The 21733-nt window shown below is 40.0% G+C and overlaps 1 long non-coding RNA gene across 1 annotated transcript in view; it reads left to right on the top strand.

Moving 5' to 3' along the window:
- Positions 1–20279, top strand: part of LOC130492914 (uncharacterized) — an 89776-nt gene extending 69497 nt beyond the window's left edge. The window contains exon 3 of the long non-coding RNA XR_008933895.1: positions 20136–20279. This is a non-coding gene — a long non-coding RNA (uncharacterized LOC130492914). The remainder of the gene's footprint in view (positions 1–20135) is intronic.
- Positions 20280–21733: the final 1454 nt, after the last annotated feature.

A 21733-nucleotide genomic window follows, 5' to 3' on the forward strand; every position in this document is an offset into this window, starting at 1 on the left:
AGCTCTAATGCTGTTTCTGCAGTTTTATCTGTTTGCTTTAAGTTATTTTGGAGCTCTAGAAGAGAAGAAGAAATAGGTTGGAGTAATTCTTCCATCCTACTTACGATTTTGTGCTCAAGTTGGCGAAGGGCAGTCGTTATTTGATTTTCCAAGGCTTCTGGAGCTTGTTCTTCGCACTTTTCTTCCAACAACTTGTTCGGTGGCCATTTTGCCTGCCTGGCTGCCTAGGAACTCCAAAGGCTCTGAAGGCCCTCTACGCAGAAAAGGCTTCAAATTCGGCGATTTCAAGTTGCTTTTCCTGTTTCTGCCCCCCCCCCGATTTTCCCATAGCTTTTTGGATATTTTTGGCTTAGCTAGGATTTAACTGCGGCGATTTTTAAGAAGATTGGTGCAGAGAGTTGCGATTGGATGTCTTCTACATAGCTCGATGCCCCGCCCCCCATGTGGAAGCCATTTTGTGGTTGTGCCCACCACTCTGTGTCAGAATTCCAAAGGTGCTTGTATAGGTTGTGGACTCCTGTTCTAGGATATATCATTGCCTTTCAGACAGTTTTGGGTGAAACATTCAAAGACTGGTGCCCTCCCCAAGTTAAAGTAAATGATAAGAATGTAAAAACATCTATTTTGAACTATCTGAATAGTTTGGCTTGCAAGTAAATTATCTGTGTTCATGAGACATAGTTTCCCATGCCTGTAAACTATTCTCCCTTTTCCTTTCCTTTCATACTCTTTAATTGGAATATTTTATTAAGCTACATTTTATGTTTAGCATAAGTAAGCCTTAATTCTGCCTTCCTGTCATTTATCTTATAATGAGTATTATCACTTAGCTGATTTTTGATAGCGACTGATGAGATGGTGGATGAATGTTTACCTAGTAGAGGCTAAAATGTTTTTGCTGTGCTTATAGCGTTATGTACACCTCACGTTTCCAAGAGTTGAAAAGTTCCAGGGGCTTACCTAGGTAGGCTCCCTTTGGAGGAGAGACCCCTGGAAACTTATGATGTTTTGCATAGGATTTTCTTATTTATAGTTATACAGGTAGAGGCATGAAAGCACTCCTACAGGGCAGCAGGTCTCCAATCCCACATCAGATTCCCAAAGAGATGCTTCTGCCAATTCCCAAGGTGCTTCTGCCAATTCCAAGTGGAGTCTGTCTGCTTCTGTCTCTGCAGTATCCGAACTGTATTTTCCTTTCCTTTCCTTTCCTTTCCTTTCCTTTCCTTTCCTTTCCTTTCCTTTCCTTTCCTTTCCTTTCCTTTCCTTTCCTTTCCTTTCCTTTCTCCCTTAGAAGCTTGTTGATCCATTGATCTTGAGCAGCATATATCTAATGTTTGAGGGATATAAGGACTGAAACAAATCTTGCTACTGACAATGTAGCCTTGGGATCCCTGTCACTTAGTAAAAAAGGCACTATGTCAGACACAGAGGCATTAGATTTATATGTTAAAAGGGGAGAGATATAATGTGATCGAAGTTCCTCATAAAAGCAGCATTCCAAGAGAGCATGAACTAATGAATCAATAGAACCAGAAGAGCAAGGACAGGTCCTGTCTGAGTATGGTATATTCAAAATTCTGCCCTGCATAACAATAGAGGGGTTAGCATTCAGTCTAGCTAAACAGAAGGCTCTAGAAAGACGAGGAGTTGTCAGATAAATATAAGCAGGCAAACCACGTGGGAATTGTATTTTCATTGCACATGTGTGCACCCCCCTTGCCCATTCCCTTCAGTCAAGAGGTGAGGTGATACTTTCTCCAAGTCCTGGTGGGCTGTTTGACCACAGCAACTAAGGTGCATTGAGAAGGATATCTACAATTGCTGAGAAATGTCACTATTCATTTTCGGTATTCTGTGCAGTCCCCCATTGGGACTGCATATGTGTAGGCCTGCATACTAGAGTTTTTTTTCCAGCTCTACCACTAGGGGGTGCAGTGTGTTGGTGCCATACATCCGTTCCTGCCCAGGGCAGTCACATGTCCTGACGCTGCTGTGCTCTCTCACCTCAGTTCTTTCTTTGCTGCCATCGTAGAAAGAAGCTTATACTGCTGCTCTGTCTTTCGTCAATGGGAACTTCGGGCTGAAAGGCCTTCTGTGTTTTTTTGGGAGATTAGAGTCGTCATGCATCCCTATCCACTACTATAAGTGCTGTGGTTCTAGGTTGGATCAGAATGGTCCAGAAAAGTGTGTTTAAAAAGTGCACTGACTGTGGTGCAAAACTCCCACAGACCAATGAATGCATACTCTGCCTGTTAGGTCTCAGGGAATGTGAGTACTCTCAATGGACAGCAGGAGAAAAAAAATGAAAAATTCACTGTCCGTGACTGTATCATGTCACTTGTGGGAAAACTTGGAAATGACATCACTCCTTTCTAGGAATTGCTGAAAACTCTGATTTTACCATAGAGTTTCTGGTGATTTCCATAGAGGCATGGTGTCATGTCTGAGTTTTCCTGCAAGTGACATTAACTGTTGCTGACGGCCACTCTCCATATCACTGCTCCACCCTGTCTCCCACTGGTTGCAAGGCCTGGCAACTCTATACCACAAAGAGCCCAAGAGTGGGTATGAATCTTCTGACCTCCATAATCTGTTGTCACCAGCTTCTCCCAAAGGCTGGAGTGTTAATATCAAAGTATCAGTACCAGAGTGAAGAAATAATACATCTTCTCATGCTTTGCTTGGCCTGCCTTGACCAAACAAATCCTTCTCCCAGGTTTCCATTGACCACTGTCTTGGTTTGCCACTACAGACTTGAAGATTAATAGGTGCCTCACAACTGAGGGAGAATGAAGAAGGGATGAATCGTGGTAGGCACTGTGATGTGAGGAGTAAGTACAATTTATTCATTGCAACTTTGTCCAAATTTCCACAGACCTTAGCAGTCCTTTTGTATCCTCACCTGCAGAGCAGAGATATCCTTGAATGCCGTCTTCAGAAATCAGTTTACTGAGACTGGGCCACTTTGCTCATGTTGCAGTGAGGAGGGGGATCAAAGAGTAATGGGCTAAGATGAGCATGTAGCAGAGGAATCTCTGCTACTACTAGTTTTCCCCTTACCATAAGCAGTGTTCCCACTCAGCTTCTTCCTTTAACAAGCAGGAAGGGTATAAGAAGTATAAGAGCTGCTTGCCATGTGTATATATGGGAAAGCTTTTAGGAAGCAAAACAACAACGTACTATCTCCTGCGACTAGGTTACAAGACATATTTAGACTCATGCTTTGTTTTCTTTGGGGAAGTAAGATTTGGTTTAAGGGCACACTGTCAGTGTACATTTTTTAAATGCCTACTTTCTCGAATTTCTTATTCTGAATGCAGGACATATTTATATTTCTCTCTTGACAGTGAATAGACCACAATAGGCAGCCACTTTTCAAGATGTACATAAAAGGCTGTCACATCATGATTTCTTTTTTACACATCTATATTAATAGCCTTTTTTGTTATTGTGTATTGTGTACTGATGTCTCTTTTGGCATCAGAAATCCAATTGCACAGAGGGAGACAGAATTGTCTTAGAATGGTCTTTACTGCTTGCCAAAATACTGAACTGATATCAGCTAGTTTATTTATGGCTGATTTCAGATAAGAGCAAATATGTATTAAAATATCCCCTTAGAAATCTGTGAGCCTGAGAAATGAATGCATAGCTGAAATAGGATGCATTTTACACCATTGGTATTTTTTTTTAAAAAACTTTTTTGTCATCTTGAGTGATTAATGACCATTTAAAGACTAAAAATAGCTGGCATACCATACAAAACACTTTGCCCAATCTTATCAGTTACCTTCATGTTAAGATATAGTGCAACTTTGAGAGCCAGTGCTGAGATTCACACAGAACTGCTATGCTGAACAATAGTGTGTGTGCATTATCTAGGATTTAACATAGGCAGAAGTTTATCTAGATTTTGCAACTGAATATGAAGCAATGAAGTAGTATCAGGAAGCTGAATCAAATATTTAGTGGATATAAAAATATAAATTGTAACAATGGCAATCTTTTTATGTGTAAGTGTTCAGGTCCGTGAATAAAGTAGTGAGTAAAATAATTTAGGACTGTAAACTCAACAGAAGTTTTGTTGGAAAGAATTTTACAGTTGGCTCAGTTATTTAAAATGAATTTATTAATGGGTTATTCATCTGCAGTCTTCTAGTGCAGTCCCACATAGGCTATCATGTCTGGGTACCAGTTGTTCCTTTGGGAAAAGATAACTGCCTACCCGGATTTCCTCCCTGAGGATAAGAGACCATTGCTTAGGTTGCTCCAAACAGAGGCAATTCATCTTTCTAAGCAGCAAATCAATGCTAGTAAACATTGTGTGAATGCTGTGGCACATAATATGGCCACATCTGTGGTGCTTAGAGGACACGTGTGGACCAGATCTACAGCCATTCCCTGAGACACACGCCAAAGTGTCAAAGATCTTCTGTTCAAGGGTAATGCCTTCTTTTCCTAAAAGAGAGATGAGGCCCTTGCCCAGATTAAGAAGAATCGGCGAACCACCAAATCTCTGGGGATTATGTCGGTTTCTCCCCAATTCAAACAACGTCCATATGCCAGACAGTGGACACCATATAATTGGGATCAGAGATATGTGCCACGTCAGTAGTTTCCTCCTTGACAGCCCTACCAGCATCAACAACAGGGTTATTCAAGGAGACGTAACTCCTCTAGGCCTAGACAAGGACAACCAGAGCAACCTGCAGGGAATCAGCCATAAACTGTTCAGAAGCAATTCTGACTAGTAGAGCATACCCAATTAGGGGTTTTCGGGGACCGTTTGTCCCAATTTATTTCAGCATGGAAGGAGATTACCTCCGATGCATGGGTTTTGGCCATTGTGGCTCAAGGTTATGAGTTAGAATTTAGAGGAACACCTGCTTGTGTTAGTTACATTGATGCAGTACAAAATACTATTCCCGAGTTGGCTCCTGAGTTGCAAAAGTTGCTTAGTAAAGGAGCAGTTGAGAAAGTTTACCTCCCTGAAGTGTTGCCTGGTTTTAATTCTCGTTTCTTTTCAGTTGATAAAAAAGATGGAGGCAAGAGGCCTACTTTGACCTCCGCAAATTAAATCGGCACTTGGAAGGACCAGAAATTCCATATGGTCAATCTCTCATCAGTTTTACAACTGTTGCCCCCACAATCATGGTTCATAGTATTAGACCTGAAAGACACATACTTTCATGTGTCCGTTTTTCAATCACACAGAAAATTGCTGAGGTTTTGTTATGAAACAGAGGTCTACCAGTATAGGGTACTGCCCTTTGGGCTTTCTACAATGCCCAGGGTTTTTACTAAGTGCGTGGCACCAATGGTAGCCTACTTGAGATTACAGGGATGTACCATATACCCTTACTCGGATTTTTGGCTACTTGTAGCGTCATCTCATTATGTGCTCTGCTTTCACAACTCACTCTGGCAATTTGGCATCATCTGGGGTTAGTAGTTAATTGGGAGAAGTCTAGATTGTCCCCCAGTATGTTGATTCATTTTATTGAGTCAGTGCTGGATTCTCGAGAAGGGAAGGGTTTCTACTGGATGAGAGAAAGCAAAAGATTCATAATCTGGTGAGCACACTAAAGTGCGATACTTTTCAGTCCGTCATTATGGTGCTGAGGTTGCTAAGGCTAATGGCATCCACCACTGCTGTCCTCCCGTGGGCAAGATTACATATGAGACCTTTTTCAGTTCTGGTTTTTGTCTCACTACAGGCAAAGATTACATTGAAGAAGAGGTTTTCCATTCCCTGTCCTATTCTCACCACATTGGATTGGTGGTTGAATCCTCTTAATCTGTCTCAAGGGATAGATTTTAGAGTGTCAGGATATGAGTTGGTTCTGACCACAGATGTCTCCCTGATGGGTTGGGGGGGGGCTACATGTGGGGAATACGCAGTGCAGGACAGATGGTCATGAATAGAGGCAAGAATGCATATTAATGTGCTAGAACTCAGAGCTATTTGTTATGCCCTAAATTCATTTACAGATATCCTCTCAGGTTGTTCCATCCTCATTTTCACAGACAATGTCACAGCAGTGTTTTATTTGAACAAACAGGGTGGAACGGGGCCCAGATGGCTATGCCAGGAGGCCACGGTTGTTTGACAGTGGGTTATAAAATACTGGGCAATGATTCAGGTAGTCCACATTGCTGGTGTACACAATATGAGGGCAGATGCTCTCAGTCAATCATTCACACCCAATCACAAATGGTCTGTGAACAACACTTATCTGCCACAGATTTTTGCAATCAGGGGAATATCAGCTGTGGATCTTTTTGCTTCCAGAGAAAATACCAAGGCTCCCAAGTTCTGTTCCCTGGTGGGCAGGTACACAGGGTCATTGGGTGACGCTTTCCAGATCACCTGGCAAGGAGCCCTGTTCTACGCCTTCCCCCCAATTCCATTAATCACAAGAATGTTGGGGAAGATGAGGGTGGATGGCACAGATTATATAGTGATTGCTCCCTTGTGGCCGAGGCAGATATGGTTCACAACTCTCATGGACATGTCAAGGAGCCAGTATATCCCTCTTCCAGAATGTCCAGATCTCCTGACCATGGAACAGGGGACATTGAAACCATCGAACATACACTGATGTCGCCCATTCTACCATGAAGTTAGTCCAAAGCTTATTTCCCCCCTACTTGGTAAATTCCCTGATGAGTCAGTTGAGCTTTTGGCAAAGAAGCTCCTATTAGGAGAAGACCCTCATCTTATGCTTCAAACTGCCAAGTTCTGCACTGTTGCTATTAAAATACTCAGAGCTTTATTAGAAAATGATTGTTAGAATATTTTACAATTTTATCAATTTTAATGTGATAATTTTAACCAGGGTTTGCTTCTATTGACCTTACACCTTTACATGTATGGGCAGTCTGTGATTCTGTGGTGCAAAACTATTGTGTCTGGAAATTTTGATGTGTTGGCACGTGATTGGTCAGTCGACAGTATTAATAAACTTGAAAAGGGATCTCCTGATGTCAGGCCTTTGCTACTGTAACAGGTCAGGCCTGTGCTACAAGACAGGCCTTTTGCTTCTGTTGCATCTGTCTGGTAATTGCAGCCCAGGAGCTGGCTTCCTTTCAAGGCCGGCAGCTGGCTCCTTGTCAAGGTTAGGTTCTCATGCCTGCCTTTGTGTTTTGACTTGGAGTCTCTGAGAGAGAATCCTTATCTGGTTCCTATGGTTTCACCAGCAGCTTATCAGGTCATTGCTATAGTTTCACTGTGTCTTGCTTTTTGCCTAAAAATCCTTTTTCTTTGTATCCTACCTGCACTGACTCTATTAGATCCCTTCTCTGCCCAGGAGGCAGTCACCTTCTGTAGATCTGTCTTTTGCTCTTAATAAATTAGCATGCTTAAGGAACACCTGCCTGAGCGTGTTTGGTTTATGGGATGCTAGGCACAGACCCCTGAGTTGACACCTGACCATGGGGAGATTACACCATCCACACACCAACCAGAGTGGTAGAGTTCTCAGAGGGGGTGGAGGATATTCTTCTCCAGGCTTGTAGACCATCCACTAAGAGGTTCTATGGTTTTAAGCGGGAAATTTTTTCAGAATGATGTAAAGACAATAATGTGGTACCAGACAAAGCTCCTTTGACAGTTATTTTTGATTACTCACTAAACCTTAAAAAGAAGGAGATGTTGGAATAATAAGAAAGCTAGAATCCCTTCTCATATTATCATGCTGCCAGCAAACAAAGGAGGGCTAAATGTACCTGATCTTAATCTTTATTATGAGGTAGCCCAAATACGTACTATACTACATTATTTAGGACCTAGCGATAGTTCACCATGGCTTCAGATAGAACAAAGCGATAGCCCTGAAGTCCCCCTAGAAGACCTGGTGTGGAAAAAAGACTCAGCAAGACCAAAAGGAATAAAGCAGAACCCCTTCCTTACAACTACACTACAAATTTGGGATAATAGAAGGAAAGTCTGGGCTCTAGAGATTTCACTGGCTTCTACAATAACTAGCCAAACCTTTTCTCCACCTGGACAGAAGGCAGGCCTCTATAACACTTGGAAAAAAAGAAACATCTATAGATTAAAAGACTTGTCTGAAAAAGGTGCATTAAAAAGTAGGTCATCACTACCAGATACCATGGGTGAAAGTAAAATTCATTTGTTTAAATATTTGCAATTATTGCATTTGTTTCAAACACCAGCTATCCAACCAAGTATTACAAGACCAATGACAAAATTTGAGACACTGATACTGAATAGACAAAGTTATTGTAAAGGTATTATTTCAATTTTATACAAAACTTTTAAAGATAACTCTCCTTTGATTCCTTCATATACTAAGAAGTGGCAGAGAGAAATCAATTCTAATATCTCTGAGAATGACTGGACATCTATTTGGAAGATGTATCTTCTTAAATCAGCTTCTACCAACATTAAAGATCTAGCTTATAAAATCATGAGCCAGTGGTATCTCACACCCTCTCGCCTTCATCATATCATACCAGGGCACTCAGGTTTATGCTGGAAAGGCTGTGGCAACTCAGCTCATTTTCTACACTGCTGGTGGACATGCCCAAAAGTTCGTTCATTTTGAGACAAGATCTTGCAAGATATAGAATTAATCATGCAATACAGAGTCCCTCATGATGCCTTAATTGTCCTACTAGAAAATTTTGATATACAACAACTCTCTACCCAAAAAAGGGAAATGATTTCAATACTGCTACTGACAGCAAAATTTCTGATTGCCTCGTACTGGAAAAAAGCAAAGATGCCTTCTACTGTATATGAGAAGGTGTGGAACCTTTTAATTTTAGATAAGGTATCTTCACAACTTCACAACAGGCACACATCCCTCCCTCTTGCCCCGCTGTGAGCTCCTTTGGGAACCTGACTCTGGTGGCTCAGGGGGAACTGAGGGAGAGGGGGTGCAGCATGCCAGTTACATGTGGCCTCTGAGGCCATGCCTGCACATTCTGGCACATGGTGCCCCCAGTGATTAAAAGCTTTAAAATTCTCCAGTGGTTGGTCTGCACAAGTGCATTCCCCATGTGTGCCTGCACTGAAGACTTAGATGAACAGCAGTTACAGGTAAGTGCAACTCTATTATTTTAGACAACCACAAATTTGTCTGCATTTTGTCTATTTTGAGGGGGCCAGTCAGTTTGAAGCACCAAGAATGCTGATCAGTAGGAAACAAATGGTTTTTTAGGCTCTGTCGTTTCTGATATTTCTTTGGTCATCAAATGAATGTTTTGAAAATCTGACATTTCTTAAAATGGAGTTCATATTTCTGAACAAATAGCTAAATAGGCTTCAGGAAAGTACTAGAAATACTTAGATAAAATTGTTTTTTAAAAATAGATCATTGTCAAATAGCATTGCATTAAAAATACACAGTCACTTCCCACCCTTTCTTCTGCAGAAACAAGAACATGAGTATATTTAGAAAAGAGAGAAGGCTAAACTTTCCAGAGGTCTTCTTCAAATCCTCTGAAAATAATAATACATCTATTTGTTCAGAATGAAAATGGCTGCAGAAATTACAGTTTGCTGTACAAACTGAACACGTCACTGATTTCCAAATCTGAAATGATGAAGTAAGATGTGTTTCAGAAAAGAGCTCAAGGGTTATTTAGTTGGCCTTCAGCTCTTTCCCCAGTACCCCAAAATCCATACATTGGCTCAAGCAGAGTGAACCTTTAAAATTCCTTTGTAAAGGGAGATTGGAAAGAGAAACTGCTGAATTACAGTTGATATTCAAACTAAAGTCAATGCATTTACCTGGGCTGAATAAAGACCTTGCATTCATGGCCCATTAGCAATGCTGATTTCTCCACACTAATCTCTCCCCTGGACATCACAGACTCTTTTGCATATCACACCTAATCCAATCAAGCCTGCTATTCACATTTACATACTGTTCCTCTACTTAAAGACCAAGGGATTCACATTCTAGCTGTATCTGAAGAAGTGAGCTGTGGCTCACAAAAGCTCATACCCTACCAGAAAATATTTTTGTTAGTCTTTAAGGTGCTACTGGACTCTTGCCCTTTTTAGCTCAGAAAGTTTGAAACTGAGCTAGCCAGGTGATTCCTGCCCAAGAGACAGGAAGTGGAGGTTTGATCCTGCCTCCCTGAGCATGCAATGGGAATCACCCAACATTCCAAGATGCCCTCCTTACCTCAGAGCAGAAGAAACCCTCACAGTAGGGAGAAAGTCAGGGTCCTTCCCAGGCCTGCTTTGGGGTTTGAAGGGAGACTTATTGGGGCCAGGGCCAGAGACAGTCACTGGTAGGCCCAGCTGCTTGCTACTATTCAAAGGCAGCTGCTTCATGAAAGGCAGTATGGTGTAGTAGTTAGCATTTCAGACTAGGATATGGGAGACAGGTTCATATCCACACTCTGCCATGGAAGCTCAATGGGTAATCTTGGGCCAGTCACACACTCCCTGCCTAACCTACCTCACAGGGTTATTGTGATGATAAAAAGGAGGGGACAACTGAACAAAGTAAGCTGATTTGGGCACCACTGAAGAGAAAAGCAGGGTATACATGAATTATATAAGCAATAAATATAGCTGAAGATGGGGCAGTTAAAAGGCAGTTGGCTGGTCATGGAAAGTGGAGAGAATTTGGGGATTGCCCAGAGAAGGGAAGGAAGAAATACTGGGGGATGGGGAGCAGGTGAAAATGAGCTGCCCTTGCTAAGTCCCTGCAGGTCCCCTACTTGTGTGTAGTAGTAGTAGCAACAACAGCTTCCACCTGAAACTGTAGGAGTGTCTGGTGTGTGGCACAAGATTATTTCTGTTCTATGACTTTAGAATGGCTAAGAAGATCATTTATTAGGTGGAATTACTATTTCAGTAATGGATAACTAAAAAAAAGAAAGTTATATTAGTGTGCTATAACAGCGAAGCTATAGAAATGTTGCTGAATGAATGAAACATAGATGTCCTCGTGAGCATTCATATAAAAATGCAGCAGGACTTATTTTAGAATTTCTGTTATTGTTGTTGTTGTTTTGTTTTAATAATGTCAGATTTGACAAGCGAACTGGCACTTCTTAGTGAATTGCTGGGTTAGATTGTCTTCTGCAATTGATACTGAAAATGTAGCCATCCTAGCACATTCTAGCACACTCATACTGATGTTTGAAGCCATGGGATGTTCATGGTCTCAACCATAGATAGTGGCTAGAGCATCAGACCAGGTGACATGTGTTCAATTCCCCACTCTGCCATGGAAGCTTTGGCCTGTCACTCCCAGCCCAACTTAATTCACAGGATGGTTATTATGAGGGTAAGATGGAGGAGGGGAGAACAATGTTGCCAGCCACTATGAGAAAATCAGGGTATAAATAAAAAAAATAAAAAATGTTTCCTCTTCTATTCTGCCAGTGGAGGAGAGAAGAGGAAGAGATTTTGCTATACTGTTCATTCTCACTGCAATCATATCTCCCTTCCCCTTATTGGGAAAGGGTGAGGTATAAATGAAACAAATAATGTGATAGTACATTTTGTTCATGAGAGAGCTCCAACCCTCACAAAAAACCTTCAGGGCATGTGGGCACTGCTGGAAGAAGGGGAAAGAATGGAAGATGTGCTCCATCAATTCCTTGTGCATGCTTTTTCTTAGAATCTAATCTTTGGTCTTCCAGCTTTCAGCAGCTCATGTTTGCATAATGCTGATTGCCCATGTGTTAAGCGTGAAACATCCCCTCTCCCTTGTCAGAGTTGGATTGTACTCAGCACTGGCTAGTCCTTGTGTCAGTTGCAAAGTTACTTACTCTGCTGTCTGAAAAGATTTAAAAATCAGTGTGAAAAACCTTAAAATGTGCTTTTCCAGTGCTGAACAAATGTTTGATTAGGGAAATGTGGCACACACTAGAACCAAGCAACCAAATGAAGTGGCCAGTCTGCCAAAGTGTGGATGGGGAGCTCAAACAGGAAGAAGCAAACAGGATTTGATATACAGGTTGAAAGAGGGAAGTGGCAAAACCCTGAGATGCCTGCTCCTGTTCACAGGTTATCCCTTTTTTTACTCACAGGAAGTACAACCGTTCAAACACCTTCTCAGCTATGACACTGGAAAGGTGTTTGTGATTGAAATTGCACTTGCAGTGCACTTAACAAGAAATTGGCCTATACTGGTTAATGCCAGAATTTGAAAGGATGTGTTGAGAGGAGATATGTGTCAGAGTCACCTTGTTTGTTTCATGAATATTCTTTTTATTATTTCGTGTTTGCATCCAGAATTCCATATCTACAACAATAGAGAGCCTTGTGGTAAAGTATACTTTTCTACCTGAAGGCATTTATGTCTAGTTATCTTTAATGTAATTTGTAGCTTGTTTTGTGCTCAGAGAATTTCAAGTGGAAAGAGTTTGAACTAATCAGACAGCATCCATGAGCCAGCATTTACAATGCAAGATTGTTTTAATTGTTGAGGCTGTGTGTTTTAAGGGCATAACAAGCATAGCTTTCACCTTTTGAAAATACAACATGTACTTTTTGCTAGAAAACCAAAGCAAACTCCAAAGTGAACCGGAACTATATTTACTGTTTTGATAAAGGTTTTCCAAGTGGGTTTTCATCTGTTTCGGATCCAGATATACATTTTTTCCATTGTATAACATGGCTATGTAGACATTAGGGGAGTGCACCAATTTTTTCCCGATACTTCATTTTTTTAAAAAAATTCATTTTTAAGTGAGGATACAGAAAAAAGAATGGGGGGAACAGATGGGGAAAGTAACAGATTATACAATTCATAATTTTTCTATGCCCAAGCTTGTTCAATCCATCCATTTTATAACTCATTTGATAACCTCTCCTGTATTAAACTCAAATTTTAGTGAATAATCCATAGACTATTAATAATAAATCTATTAGCATAAATCTAATCTAAAGCCCTATTATAAACATAAGCCTTGATTGGTTACTATACCTATTTTGTCATGATGAAATAATATCTAATACATCTATACTAAACTAAACGTGAACTAACAAAGATTTCTGTGATCTTGTATACATCTGTTGTCTAAATTTGTCATTAAAATACCAGTCATCACTGACATTCTTAGAAGATAATTATTAAGTCATGCATATTTATCGAAAATGGCTGCCACCTCTGCTTAAATCAGTTGATTGGCTTTCTTCGAACCAAATTTGTTATTGTCTTGACATTGTGGCAAACTCAAACAGTTTAGCAATCCACTCTGCTAGCTCTGGAGGTTTCTTTGATTTCCAGTAGGTTGCTTACATAATTCTTGTGGCAGTTACTGCATATTGAAAAAGTTCTATATGAATAGACATCCACCCTTGCTCCCTGCAGCTCAGCTGTTTGTCGGGGCTGGGAGCTTTGGGCGTGGGTGGCAAGCTCTGCTAATTGCAAACTCCCATTGTCAGAGATGCACATTAAGGAGGGGGGACCCCTTTCGGGGCCCATATCTCAGCCCCCTGACCCAATCTTTACAAAACTTGGGGGTTCTTGCAAGAAGGGTCCTCTGAAGCTATGCTGAAAGTTTCGGACGACTACCCCCAAAAATGCCCCCCTGGAGCCGCGGAAAGGCGTGATTGTGTTATTAATGGCTTTATTCGGCCAAATTTTTCCCCGAACTCCGGATCTCATGCCGAATTACACGGACCCGAAGTGGGGAGTTCGGACTTCAGCATTTCCCAAATAAAAACAGGCTGAATTTTGCCGAATCCGAATTTTACCGAATTTTTTTTTTCAACAGCCCTAATCCCTATAGCCACCACCAAGAATGCATAATTTCACTTAATGGTCTTGTCTTTTTCTTCAGGGAATCTTCATGAAAAACCAATATTGTAGAAGGATTGAATTAGTAAATATTCATTAGTAAATGGAAGATGTATCTGCTTCTGGTCTCCCCTGATTGATTATAGAAACATAAAATATTATGTTGACAACCTCATTTTAAAAATTTATTCTGTGCACCACTATTTCAATGTAGCATATTAGCATTTGTTTCCCTGAAACAAACCTAATCTTTCACATCTTAGGGGGAAATCCTAAGAATAAGTGGCTAGCTGAATATTTTTCTTTCTTTTTGTGTGTGACTGGCTGTGTCAACTAACAGTGTAGTTTTCAAGATTTTGTACCAAAGGAACACTTGTTTTATTGAAGCTTGTACAAATGGATAAGTGATATTAAAGGCTTCTGCAGCATTGCCTACAAGTTGCCAGAAGGTTGGTGTAAAAATATCACTTCCCGATTCTAAGGAAGTGGCTATTGCAACAGCATGCTCTAAATCCTTGCCACGTACAAGCAGTGTCTGTCAAATGTTCTTTCTGTAGGTAATATGGGAAGTGTAACAGTCTCTCTGTTACAGCCGCTGTAACAAGAAGTATATCTTTTGTACTTCCTTGGTTATTGTGAAACACTAGGTGGCTATAAATGAAGGAATCTTTAGCAGAACAGCCTCCTTGCAGCTTTACAAATAATTGAGTACGACGTCTAACTTTTATTCTTCAGTAAAAGCTTTGATTCATTAGTTAACTGAGAATTAGATTTTTATTGCCAAAATCTCCTTTAGCCCTGTTTTATGATATGTATTTTGAGTGGTCTGCATCATATACAAATTCCACAGATCTTTCTTTTCCACACATCAATGTTTAACATATATCAATGTTTAACATACATCTAACTGAACATTTACCATTATTTCTCCAGAGGAGAATGAAGATTAATTGTATGAATAGAACTTCAGAGGAGTTATTATTCATGGATTCTCATGCTGATATTTTTTACTGCATACCAAAAAACAAATGGAAAATATTTTACTTTGAATTTGTCTGCCTGCCTGCCTGAGAGAGGATTATATTTCAAAATATATTTTGAACCAAAACTGTGACAGTACTGTAAGAAACCTAAATTATGTAATTTGTCCAGATTAAAAATGCTGACCTTCAATAGTTAATGGCACCTCCTCTAATAATATTTGTTACAAACTTTTTCATACAACTTCTGCATTTTAATATAGTTTCACTCCAGGCTACTTCAGGGATGTTTTTGCAAATTCATATGCAGTTCTATCAAACATAAATTGTGGGAAATCTGAGCCAGAGGGACATATAGAGACCTTCTATGCCCATGCCAAAACATTTTAGGCTTTCTTTCAAGCTGGAATGCGTCTTGGCACCCAAAATGGTGTTCTTTAAAGAATATCGTATGGGGTGGCATTTAAGGCAACAAAAGGAACTACTGTTGCAGGAGAAAATTGTAGAACCCCCTAGATGTCTGGAAGTGTATACATATGAATCTGTGGAACCCAGCCTCTGTAAGAAAAATGCCAGGTCTGCATTTAGTTTTAGGTGATATTAAATGGCTGCAATTAAAAAAAAGGCTTTCCTGGTAATAAGCCTCCATAAATTAGGACTTATTTCTGAGTAGACCTGCTCAAAATTGCTCCCAAAATTTATAATCTAGGTTCTAGAAAAATAGAATGCTTTTTACATGAGAAGCATAAAGTTGAAATAAATATCATCAAGAAGGTAGTCTATTATCACACTAGAATAAAAATTATTTGGCAAGTGTCACACAGAGCCGGAAGCTCCTAGTTCTTGTGTTGGTGATCCTACATGTGGCTTTATTCAATGGTTTCAAATGATTTGCATGATTATTGTATGCTCACCAGAGTTCTAGTGGAGCAGCTTTGGAAGCACAACTCTTGAAAGCAGGAAACGTAATTCCAGATTGGCTATAAATGAACAAAACATAATCTAGAAAAAAATAATGGGGAGGGGAAATTTTGAATCAAAAGTTCAAAATGTAAGCAATTGGAAAAAGCAGGGTAGTTTAGAAAGGCATGGGAGAAATAGTAGTAGAAGATAGAATGTAAACCAGCAAATTATGATAGCAAGTACAAATCACATGAAATGTTGATGCTCTGGTGTGTATGTATAGGCACCCATAAATAATATCATGGCTAAACTACAAGCTACTCAGGTATTGCTAAACTCATTTCTTCCATGACATCCTTTCTTTAGGACATCAGCCCTGACAGAATATGCATGGAATATTTGCTTGGAGACTCGTTTTATAAGGATGACATCCATGTATTAAAAAAGCACTTTCAGAAGTTGTGGCATTGTAGGACTATGCTGAAAACTAACCATTTCAGTGAGGTGAACATTTCTCCCAAACCCTCTTAGACTATACAAATGTTCACCCACCTTTTTATTTCCCCCAGTGCCAGTGTTTCTGCTGTTGGCTGCTGCTGCTGCTGCTTCTTTAGATTAGGCAGTTGGATGAACATGTAGTGAATAGGATGATGTCATAATGCTACATAGCCAGTGTGCTTTGGGTATGTGAGAATGTTGTTGTAGACAAGTAAGGGCAATTTAAATGAATAGCTGAATTAACAAGGTGTACTACAAATTCACAAAAAAGGGGAGATGCCAAAAATTGCTAAAATCAGAGGAGTACATTGGCTGAAAGTGAAACATAATTCGTTTTAAATGTATACATCTTTCTAAATTTCCTCAAGTTCATATACCCAAAAATTTATATTTGCTATATTGGAATGTGGTTTTTGTGAAATTCTTTCCCAAATGTACTTGTGTTGTGTGTCCTATTGCCCCAACCCAAAAGGCACATTTCAAGTAGTATATAACCATAGAATCTTGTGTGTATTAATTCATTTTTTAAAATAGTCTAGGTTGCCTTTCCCTACACAAAGTGCAGGCTCAAGGTAGTTTATGAACATACTTACTATAAAACTTTTCTGTAAAAACCAACATCCACTCCAACATATGCATACTTAAAAGGTGTAATAGCATAAAACTTGGAGTTACACTAGCAGCCAACTATAGCTTAACTAGAAATGTAGAGTTTAAACAATTCTTTTGGATAGTTGATAAAAACAAAAAGCAAAAAACAAAAAAAATGTGTTTCATGCTTGCCTACCACAGTTTGAATTGAAAGAGACCTATGCTATTAATGTGTCTTATTTGATGGTCTATGACTGCAAATAAATTATTGGCCGCCTTTAAACTACACCTTAAACTGTGCTTTAGCACTGAGGGGTTCCTAGCTTCTCTGAAGCATGACCCTTTTAAATCCTCATGGCAAAAAATCTTAGATGAGAAACTGTCGTTGTTGGGCTACTCGCAGGATATGTTATTAGATCTTGGGAAAACTGAACTTTTACCAAAATTAATAAGCGCATTAAAGAGCTCGATTATAACAGCACTACTTTTCGTGCTCGTCGCGTCTGTTCATCCCAGTTCTTCGGAATACCCCCTCCACGTGGTCTGCCTGCCTATACATATTATCTGACAACTCCTCGTCTCTGTAGAGCTTTTTGTTGGCTAGATTGAATGCTAACCCTTCTATGGTAATGCAGGGCAGAATTCTGAATATACCATACTCAGACAGGATCTGCCCTTGCTTTTCTGGCTCTATTGACTCATTAGCCCATGCCCTTTTGGAATGCCGCTTTTACGAGGAACTTCGATCGCACTATATTCCCCCCCTTTGAATATACAAATCCAATGCCTCTGTGACTGACATAATGCCTTTTTAACTAAGCGACAGGGACCCCAAGGCTACATTGTCAGTGGCAAGATTTGTTTCAATCCTTATATCCATCCAACACTAGATATATGCTGCTCAAGATCAATTATAAGGGATAAAAGGAAAAAGGCAAATAAATTATTGATTGATTGATTGATTGATTGATTGAAGGAGAATTTGGTTGCAAACATGGGATTAGAGGAGAGCAGGAATTCAGTGTTTGCCTTCCTTTGTAAAAAGATATATTGGAATAAGAAATGAGAGCCAAATGTTTAGTGTTGGGAAGCATCATCTTTGCCTTAGAGAAATTGCTAAACATCATTTAGTTTCTTTCAGAAGAAAGTTAATATGGTCAGTGTAAAGCAAAAAGGCTTTTTAAAAAAGTAACTGGAACTATGTAACTTGGCCAGAGTTTTTCTAGGGAGAGGCTGCCACATGGAGGGAAGAAGGGAAAGCTGAAGACAGGGCACAGAAAAAGGTAGGCTAGCTGCTGGGTGAAATGAGAGCAAGAAGCATGAAAAGATGAGTGGCTATGGGGCAGCGGTGGGGAACCGTTTTTCACCCAAGGGCCATTTGGAGATTTATAACATAATTCGCGGGACATACAAAATTATCAACTTAAAAATTAGCCGACCAATAAGTTCCTCCATGGCCCGGGTGGGAAAGGGTTAACTCAGTTTCTTGGGCGGTCCTAGTAGCTCCGTAGCTAACGACTCTTCTGCAAGGGGGGGAAAAAGTTCATTTTCTTGGCAAAATAAACTCACATCTGCCTTGAATAGAGGCTATTTCTGTCCAGGGGAGGGGGCGGATCGCCAGTCTTAGATCCTTCTGTACTAGAGATCTGTCAGGACCCACGAAGGGCCAGACCAAATGATTTTGTGGGCCTTAAACGGCGCCCGGGCCTGACATTCCCCACTCCTGCTATGGGGGCTTTCCGGGGAGGGAAGAAGGGAATAGTATGTGTGTTTGTGTAAAGTGCTGTCAAATCACATCCGGGTTATGGCAACCCCAGCAAGAGGCTTTCAAGGCAAGTGAGAAGCAGAGGCAGTTTGTCATTGCCTTCCTCTGCAGAGCCTTCCTTGGTGGTCTTCCTTCCAAGTATTGACCCTGCTTAACTTCCAAAGTCTGACAAGATCGAGCTATACCATACTGCCTTCCCTCCCAGGAAATAGTGGGGAAGGGAAAATGTGAGTCCCCCACTTGTTGTCAATATGTTTAATTGTACATGTGGCCAAATCTGTGGATACTTAAATCCAGAGATTGAAGCCATGAACAGTCAAAGCAGATCTTTCTACAAACCTGAAAAAGACCCAGAAAAACCTGAAATCTCCCTCTCATAGCTTTTACATTTAAGAAATGTAGTTGTAGCCTGTAGCTTTAAGAAATTGATGCCCTCTCAGCTTCCATTTTGGATGTTCCTCGGCAACCACTACAGTCATGCTATCCTTCAAGCATAAATATAAATAAATAATAAATATAGCTCAAGTCATAGGGGCAGAAAAACTTAGATTGGAGAAAAGGAACCAGGAAATGGGGAGAGGCTATGGGGGCTTTTGGGAAGGGGAAAGAGGAAATAGCAGGGAAGGGAAAATGAGATGCCCCCGGCAGGTCTTTGTGGGTCCACCCAGAGATAAATTCAACAGGTCTGAGTTACTTGATGTTTTTTTTTTGAGGGGGGGGGGAAATTAAGCATCAGGTCCTATTTCTCAGGGAGGCAGCAGGTTATTTGTGACCTACATCTTTGTAAGTTCCAGAGTAGGTGCCATGGTTGAGCATTATTAGGCAGCTGCCAAGGCCTAAAACCACAAGAGGGCTTACTGCTAATCCCAAATCCATTGCCACACAGGAACAGCCATTGTTGACTGCCCTCTCTTTCTGGATAGTGGCATGATTGGGCCACTTAGAAGATTGGACCCTCTTCTTTCTTGGTGCAAAGTTTACAAAGCTTCTAGTGTTTCTTTCTCCCTCTCCATTTATTTATTTATTTATTTATTTATTTATTTATTTATTTATTTATTTATTTATAGAGTTTTATCCCACTCTCTATCCTGGCCAAAGCCAGGCTCAGAGTGGCTAACATCCATTAAAACACAAGATAATAAACATGTTGACAGAGGCCAACAGCAGATAGTGTTTGCTGTTTGCCACCAGTTATATTTGCTCACTTGTCCATCTGAGTGGGCAAGCAGCAATGACTTCTAAAAGAAGTAAACTTAGCTGTCAACACTACAGAGAGGGAGAGAACACATGGACTAGAACCTTCTTACTACCACTGATCACTCCCTCACCCAGCTTAAGCAGGCAGGTGATTGGTTATTCTAGTTAGGAGTAGCAACGGCTGCTTATTCACTTGTTCTTTCCCTATGGGCAATAATAGTGGCTGCTGTACATCCTTGCATTCTTTACATCTTATATGTGAGCTATTACCACAGGAGGAAAAGAGAAAGTCCACTGAACGGCATCTTACTGAGCCTCTCCTATCTGTAGTGAGCCCTGGCAAACTTCAAAGTCAATTTGGTAGTTTGGGTGAATGGTGCATGGAGTTCTTTGGTGGTTGGTTTTGCATTTTCCTGTTGCATAGAAATTTATTTAAACATATCCATTTCCTGTCTTCCCCAGTGTACCTGTAGGAAAGACATGGTAACAATATCAATGGATGTCTTTGTGAAGAAATTCCAGCCTGCCAGACACCATCTGTGGAAACAAGGAAAAGATTTATATACCATCGATCATACAAAACCCACCCGAAATGACACCTGAGGTAAATGCCTGGTTGCAGAATTGAAAGAAACCGAAGAGATCTTCCAGGTGGTAACGAATGTTTTGTGCTCTATTTAGGTTAAGTTAAATATGCTGTGATTTCCATTCTTTTTAGTGCTTTATGCATATACTCCCACCTCTCTTCCAACCCATTTCATTTGAGTTATTCATTTATTTTAGTCACAGTTAATTCTTGTCGCCTTAAAACCTAGCAGTGAGCTTGAGGGCAAGAGAATTATATTTTGTAATGATAATACTAATTGAAGAAATGTATTCATTTTTTAAAGTTTAATGAGAGTGCATTACTGAAACTTATATATGTAGAGCTCTGAGCATTAATATAATATTTGTTCTTTTTCTTACCTGATATCCATTTTTTTTTTGTTGAATCCTGGTTTTGCTTCTGTGCTCAAAAAAGCATCATTGAGGAGAGTTGGGTTAAAAATAATTTATGAATATTGCAAGAAAATGCTGCAAAATCTTTATATATTCTTGAGAATTATGTAGCCTCTGGCCAGAGTCCTGTACAGGGGCAGATACCTAGTTGGCAGACTGTTCAAATGCTTCTGCCAGTACCTGGAAATTCACGTGGATTTGAATTGTCTTACTAAAAACCCTAATGCTAATTGTCAATTTCAGATTTTCACAGTTAGTAATTTAAAATATTGTTCTTGTTATTTATATATTCAAGCTATTTCACAATTGGGCAAAATCTGGAATCATTTTTATGTATTATGAGAATATTTTAACTTCATTCTAAAATAATCTGATTCATTCACATTAAGGTCAGAAGGGGTACTAGATATTTTCTGAATCATACTTTTGAATAGCCATACTCTTGACCTATTATTAGGTTATCAAGGCTACAAACCATTTCACTTTCCAGAGGAGCCTCATATTAGTTAATAAGTATTGGAACCTCACCACCTGTCTTGGCTCCCCCTCCCCCTGAGGAAAAAAGAGCCTTTTTAATTTTCTGTTTGCCCTACTTTACACTGCAGTCATAGAGTCTTGGTATACACTTTTCTATTATGTAGAGGCATTAATATTCTGACATAATGTATTCTGAGAACATATCTTCACAACAAAGTTTATTTAAGGCACATCTGTACCACTTTTCCAGAAATAATGCTTTTTAAAGTGATTTATAGACTACAAAAAAACCACAAACTACTGTAAACCTAAAAATAAGCAATACCCCCTTCCTGACTGTTGTTAGCTCTAGGTCTGATTGGAAAACAGAGTTGGTTATATTGGCTTGCTTAGCCATTCCCTTTGCTGGGGATAGTTGGTAGGCTTCTATTGCAGCAACATAGTGGAAAATGGAGGACTAGTTTCTTACAGTTTCACATTTTTCTCCTGTAGTCTTCAGATTATTCTCATAGCTTTTCTAAACATTTTAGTTTGATTTTCCCCCACTAATATTTAGTTATTGAAATAGTACAGTAAATATATCT

Source organism: Euleptes europaea, unplaced genomic scaffold (genome assembly GCF_029931775.1).
Source record: "Euleptes europaea isolate rEulEur1 unplaced genomic scaffold, rEulEur1.hap1 H_2, whole genome shotgun sequence".
NCBI classification, from domain to species: domain Eukaryota; kingdom Metazoa; phylum Chordata; class Lepidosauria; order Squamata; family Sphaerodactylidae; genus Euleptes; species Euleptes europaea.